This window comes from Eubalaena glacialis, chromosome 8, assembly GCF_028564815.1.
Source record: "Eubalaena glacialis isolate mEubGla1 chromosome 8, mEubGla1.1.hap2.+ XY, whole genome shotgun sequence".
NCBI classification, from domain to species: Eukaryota; Metazoa; Chordata; class Mammalia; order Artiodactyla; family Balaenidae; genus Eubalaena; species Eubalaena glacialis.
The window spans coordinates 122,399,297-122,405,910 of NC_083723.1; positions in this window are offsets into that span (position 1 = coordinate 122,399,297).

Here is a 6,614-nt window from a genome sequence, read left to right on the forward strand (position 1 = left end):
GGACACTACCCAGGGGGTCCACGTGCCGCCGCCGCTGTAGAGGGCAGGAGGGCACAGGGGAGCAAGGCCATCTAAAATGAGAGGAAGCCGAGAGTCGCTGCTGTCCTGTGCAAACAGAGGAGTGACAATCTGACAGCTCCGCCAGCCAGGGAAGGGTGGGAGGGCTCGCTGGATGCAGGGGAGATGCCAACTGCTCCATTCCCCTGCAGTCTAGCTCTGCTGCCTGCCTACCCTTGGACTCCATATCTGGGAGCTGAGTGACCGTCCTTCAAAGGGCAGGGCAGCCCAGAAGGATTTCTGTCATCACCCCAGCCACCCAGCAAATGTGGTTAAGAGGATCTGGCAGTGACCTGGGGACTCTACCTATTATTTGGGCTGAGATGTCGGAGGGAATGATAAAATACGTTTTCTATGCCATCTTTTAAAGGTTTGGATTAGCTTTAATGAGGAAAATCATCTGCAACCCAAATGGACAGAGATTTGGGGTTTTACTTGTTTCTCTTTCCTGCACATTTTCATCTGTGTCAGATTCCCCTGTTCATTTAAGGTGAGTGCCTCACCTGGGCCAGACCCGGGTACCAGATGCTGGAGCAAGCACAGAGATGACCTGAAGCCTGCCCTTGAGAATGTCAAGCACACATGCCCAGGCACGCACGGAGCCCAGGACAGCCTGGAGGAGGGAGACCCTCAAAGCATCTTGCAGCCACGTTGTGTGGCCAAGGGTCCTGGGGGCTGTAACTTGGCCTGATGATCCCTTGTCTCCACAGTGTAAGTGTTTGCTGTAAAAATAACTTCTGTAATCCTGGCAGCTTCTGACAGGGCCTTTCTGGACATCTGTGCTGCTATTTCCTTCTGCCTTCCAGGGATTCTTGGTGGGTGTCAGCTCTCTAGACTTCACTGGTGAAGTCACAGGGACTCGCCATATAACCTAATATGAACATCTGCCTGGTAATGTAGAGGTTATAGAGAATAGAGATGCATGTACACCCTAAAAGGAAGAAATAAACTTAAACCCTGTGCCCTATCAAAGGTGTAAGCATGGAATGTGTCACTGGATAAATTAAACCCCCAGAGTTTGGATTGAGACTGGGGAACACTGAAGCAAGGGAGAAGGGTGGGCAGGACTTGCCCGGGGCAGGGGGTGGGGTTTGAAGCAGCTTCCTCTTCAGAAACCCCTCAGGGCCGCCCCCAGGGCCCGGGAGTGGGTTTAGCAGCTACCCCTCCCACTCCAACCCCAGCCCCTCTGCCTCCGATTATTTTACATATTTAACTTCTGAAAATGGTTTTATTTAAACAAGGGATTCTGGGGCTAAAAACAAAACCTTGAAAACACTGACAAATGAAGTGCAGAAAATTTGGCTGATCATTATAAATTTGATGAAGATTTTGTGTCCTGACTCTGAAAGAGATTCTAAAATGTAATACTATAGATTCAGTTTCTACAGAGAGGTGATGAACTCTTCCAAACAACCCACTTAATTTCACAGGTATGGAGATGGTTAAAAGTCCTCATACTGAGTGGTAAATGAATTTCTTCTGGTACATTTACAGATGAGACTTAATACTTTCTCTTGGAGAAATAACGTACTCATTCAATTCTGAGGTAAGTTCTTATTCTTTGGAACTCAGAAGTTCCCTTTACAGTAAGAAAAAACAACAGTGCTATTTTCCTTTTGGGGAAAAGGGTTTTAAATTAAATTCTGAAATTCAGTTATATGACAATAACATACTAATGCGAGTTAATCCTTTTGGTAAAATGAACACCCAAGCATGTTTGTATGCAGTTTAGTTTATGCTTGTTCCAAGACTCTGAAGAGCTGGCACAGATTTGGGCAAGAAAAATGTGTCTATTTCTTCTCAGTATGTCTACCATTTGAATTAAATATACTAGGGGCTGGTGTTATTTGGATATTGACTTGGTTTTTTAGTAGTACTCTGAAACATTTGAGGGTTTTTTTTCCAAACTTATTTCAAGATGTATCACACACCTTTGGCTTGGTAAGGCATTGATTAATTCAGGATAAGCTTAAGTGGGAAATGAATAATAATTTTAGTTGGACATTTGTTATTATTAAATTGTTTAGGGGGTAGCTTTGCAAACCAACTTACTGCCTTTACTTTTGGACAAAATTAATGTGGCCATTTTCAGTGATGACGATCAACCCACATAAGATAATACACACCTAAAATTTTTATCTTAGATTTTAGAATTTGTATAATTGACCTGCAGAAAATGTGGTCATGGAACTTCATGGTTCTTGGATCATACCTTCAGTGGAAGAATGGCAAATGTCACGCTTCATAACCTGTTTAATTTTCTTAATTGAACTGAGCTTAAATCCAATCAATTTCAATCCTTTGAGGGCGTATCTTTAGTATTTGTGTATCTGTAAACAAAGAACTGATTGAATGTAGTTCTTCAAAAGCTTTTATGCTTATTAGACTATGCTGATTCTAAAAGGAAACCATTTGTGGTCCCGATATTCATTATTTAAATAAAATTGCTAGTGAGGATAGAAATGTTCATTGGTACATTTTGTCATTAAAATTCAACTTTTCATTACCCTAGTTAATGGTCAGTAGTGATGCCCCTATCTTAACATCCTCGAGTTATTCTGAGAACTTGTTCGTTATTTCATAAAGAGAAGCAGTGAGTTTCATTCATTGGTTGTGGTGGAAGGCATGGTGAGAACCCAAGGGATAGCACAAGCCTAAAAGATTTGAGTCAGGGTGTGAGCACTATTTTATTGGGGAGCAGGTGCTTCGTCCTTATGAAAATCTTCACCCAATTCCTTCTCTGACTGTTAAACAAATGGCTTCTTTGGTCCCAGCATAGAAACAAACACAGAAAGGGAGCCCCTCGCCTTAACACATAAGCCTCTTCCCAAAGTCCCCACGGAAGAGAGGGGCTCGGTCTAAAATGGGGGCTGGCTTGATGCCCAGCCACCAGGGGGCGCAGCATCTATTCTCCCCGGTTAGGAGAGCCGGATGCTGTCCCAGGGTTGCCGGGCTGGGCTGGTCTGTCTGCCAGGTCCAGAACTTACACGCAGTGTCCACGGGAGAGTCAGAGCTGCAATTCGAGAAAAAGTACTGTTTTGCCTTCTTTATTAAGGATCCACGTAGAAGAAATTGGGAGGCAGTCTCCAACAGCAGTTAACAGCACACACTTGACGTTTAAATTCTGGCCGTGTGACCTTGGGCTAATCCCTTAACCTCTCCAAACTTCATTGTAAAAGGGTATTTAATACCGATTTCACAGGTTGTCAAAAGAGAAAATGAAATGAAAGCATTTACTTAGCACAGTGCCTGGAACATGGTAAGACCCAATGAATCATAGCGGTAATTATTATCATCCCTAATAAACTCAGCGCTAGGTCTGATTTCTGACGGGAAGTTTTCACGTAAAGCCACTCACTATCAGTAGTACTCGGTTTAACTTGGTTTTTTTTTCTTTTTCCCTTCCCTCCTCCCTTCCTTCCTCCCTTCCTTCCTTCCTCCCTTCCTTCCTCCCTTCCTTCCTTCTTTCCTTCTTCCCTCCCTCTCTCCCTTCGTTTCTTTTCTTGCTTAGAAAAATTATTTTAGCCTGGAGTTACCTTTGGTAGAAAATAGAAATAGAAGGGTTAGATTCTATTATGCTTTAACTAAAAATACCCGTTTCAAAGAACCCAACTAGAAGTGGTCAGTGCAGAACTGATTTATCAAAAATTTAAATCTAGAAGTCCCCACTATGCCTGGGAAGCAGTAAGAGGCTTCAGCAGCCGCAATGCTTTCCAGAAAGCTGGAGGAGAGGCCTCGGCCTGACTCACTGTTGCCCTGGCAACAGTAGGGCCTGGAGGCCTCCGTCCCTGATCCCTTAATCTGAGGAGCTGCCACAACATGGCCTCAGGAAAGGTCCCCACAGACACCTGGCTAAAGCTACCCTGTCTGAAAGGAGGGTCAGAGAAGAGATGGCGGCGTGGCTCTTTCTGCCCAGACAGTGGCCTGAAGGTCTCCGTCAGCTTTCCAGACCCCAAAGGTTCAGTCTGGAGAATTAGGCCGCAGTCTCCACTGGATTTGAAGTGCTGTCAAGGCAGCGGAGGGTTTCCTAATCCTTTTGTGTTTCTCCATGGAGCCCAGTACAACGCTTTGCACCCGAGGGGTGCCTAATAAATACGGGCGTCTGTGTGGCAACGAGCATCCTCTAAGGTGCCAGCCCCACGGCTCGCTCCCTTCGCTGCCCCTGCCCGGGTGAGCGAGCCCGGCACCGACCACCCGCTCCTCCCCGTCTTCTTTTCTCCAGCTGCAAACACGGGCTCCACGACACTAAGGCCAAGGCCTCTAAAATTCTTTTTTACTCTTACTATGTTCATGATTTTGGCAAACGTGTGGCACAGAGCACGTTCTGCTCGGTATATTGGTTCCCCTAATTGTCTTAATTTTTAAAATCTGAGGGTAAAATGGAATAATTTGAAAGAGGCTCTGACTTCTCTTTTGTCAGTAACCATTTGGGTTATTTGGTTATGTGGCCAAACACATGGGCTTTGGAGTCAAGACGACTTCAGATCTTGGCTCTGCAGTGTGGTTGCTGTGTGACTCTGGGCCAACTTACCCTCTCTGGGCCTCAAGCTCTTCACCTATAAAATGAGCGTGCGGTGCACACATCCGAGCTATGAAGCCTGCGAAGGTACGTAAAGCCTTCAAAAGTAAGAAGCCTTCAATAAATGGCCATTATTCTCTTTGGCACACAACTCCATGGGGCCAATGGCAACTGACAGTTCAGGAGTTTGAAAGTCTGGCTTTCTAATTAAGTTAAGGGCCCCCGTGGAAAGCGTCGTGAGGGTACGGGATAACCAGGAAGGCGGGTACTACCCACTGCAGATGCTGGCATGTGGCTGAGACGTGAGTTTTAACCCCTGTCTGCTCTGACTTCAAGACCAAGGGGTAGTTGTCTGTGTGATTTGACTTGCACGTCCTCACACCAAAGTAATTTTCTGCTTCTGGCTGGTGGGGAAATTGCCTTCTCAGAGCTTCATTCTTTGGGGACACAACACTATCCCACTACCTGCCCGAACTTCTGCTTTTACCAAGTTAAGCTGTCATTAGCCGTAAGCTAATCTGAAACTAGCAAATTTTTATTCAGACCTTAGGATGTGCCCACGTCTTTGCTGCATATTTACTGCGTTGTTATTAAGCCTCAGAACAATGGCTCATTGTCCCCGGTTAACAGATGAGGACACGGTCTGTTAATTAGCTTGTTCAAGGCCACACGACCATCATGTTTAAATCCACATCTGTGCGACTCCAGGGTCCGTCTACACTGTAGTGAGCCCCCGTTTGATGTTGGTCCGTGACCCCTGTCAGAGATTACGGCAGATGGAGAGCGAGAATCACGATGGTGTTCGGGAGTCGGGACAAGGGAGAGATGACTTGGAGCCCAGGGAGCTGGGCCGCGAGGAGGAAAGGGCCTGAAGAGGGGGTTCAAGCCAAGGGAGGTCGGGGCACAAACCCCTGACAGCCCATAAGACGTACCAGTCTTTGACTATATTGAAGCCTTTATAAACCAGATTTCCTAGGAAAAGAAAGGCTCACGGGCACGGTTCCCACAGACCCCACAGTGCTCTGAGGATGCCCTGGTACCAAAGGAAGTTACTCTCTGAGTTTCCACCTTGTACTTCACCGGAAACTACCGCGGTCTCCCACTCAGGTCTGATCGCCCCCAGCACTCTCTGGTTCTCAAATTCCAGGACTAGTAAAGATTTTGAGCAGCAGTGGCCTTCCACCAAATATCTCCAAAATACCTCTGCTCACATCTCTTTGAGGCTTCACACATCCTGGTGTTCAAAACAGCCATTTCCTCTGTCACGCCTCCAACCTCCAGCACCAGACGCATCGTCCTCGGACCTGTCCACTGACCACGGCTAGTTCCCCCCATACGTCTGGCTACAGACTGTCCCCATCCCCATTGGCTGCAGCCTTCTGATACCCACTTGCACCCGTCTCTCTCCTGCTCAGCGATCGGCAATGGCATCTCCTACATGATCAAATTCAAACTCCACACTCTCCAGTCTCAGATCCGAGACTCCCCTGCACCCACGTCTACTCCCAGCCAGCTTGTCTGGCCCTGTTTTCTCTCCACAAGCCCTTTCTCCAGCTCAGTGGGTTTAATCAGTCACTGATCCCTGATTCAGTTGGGCCCACTTTCCACACTTCCGCCTTCGAGAATACCCACAGCTGGAAGGCCTTCCTCATTCCTCTCATCTGTGAAATTCTCCAGCTCGGATCCCACCTCTGCACAGAAGCTACGCTGTGTCTATGCCGCGTCCTCCCGCGGTCGGCAGTGCGTTTATCACGCGCTGGGCACTTGGGTGTTTCCCATACGCAAACCTACCGACTTGCTCCTAGATCTGAATCTACTCTCCAGCCGGTTCCGCAGGTCAGGACCCAGAATGGCCCCCTCTCCAGCCCTTCACGTCAGCCCGGCCCTCTAACCCTCCCTCTGGCTGCCGGCCCTGGTGTCCTACCATCCTTTTAGAAAATTTCAGTGCAAGCCAACAAATCATATCCTTTCCAACAGGAGATCTTGGGCCATCGCTTCCCCTCTCTGTGCCTGACTTTATGCATCTTTATAAAGGAGG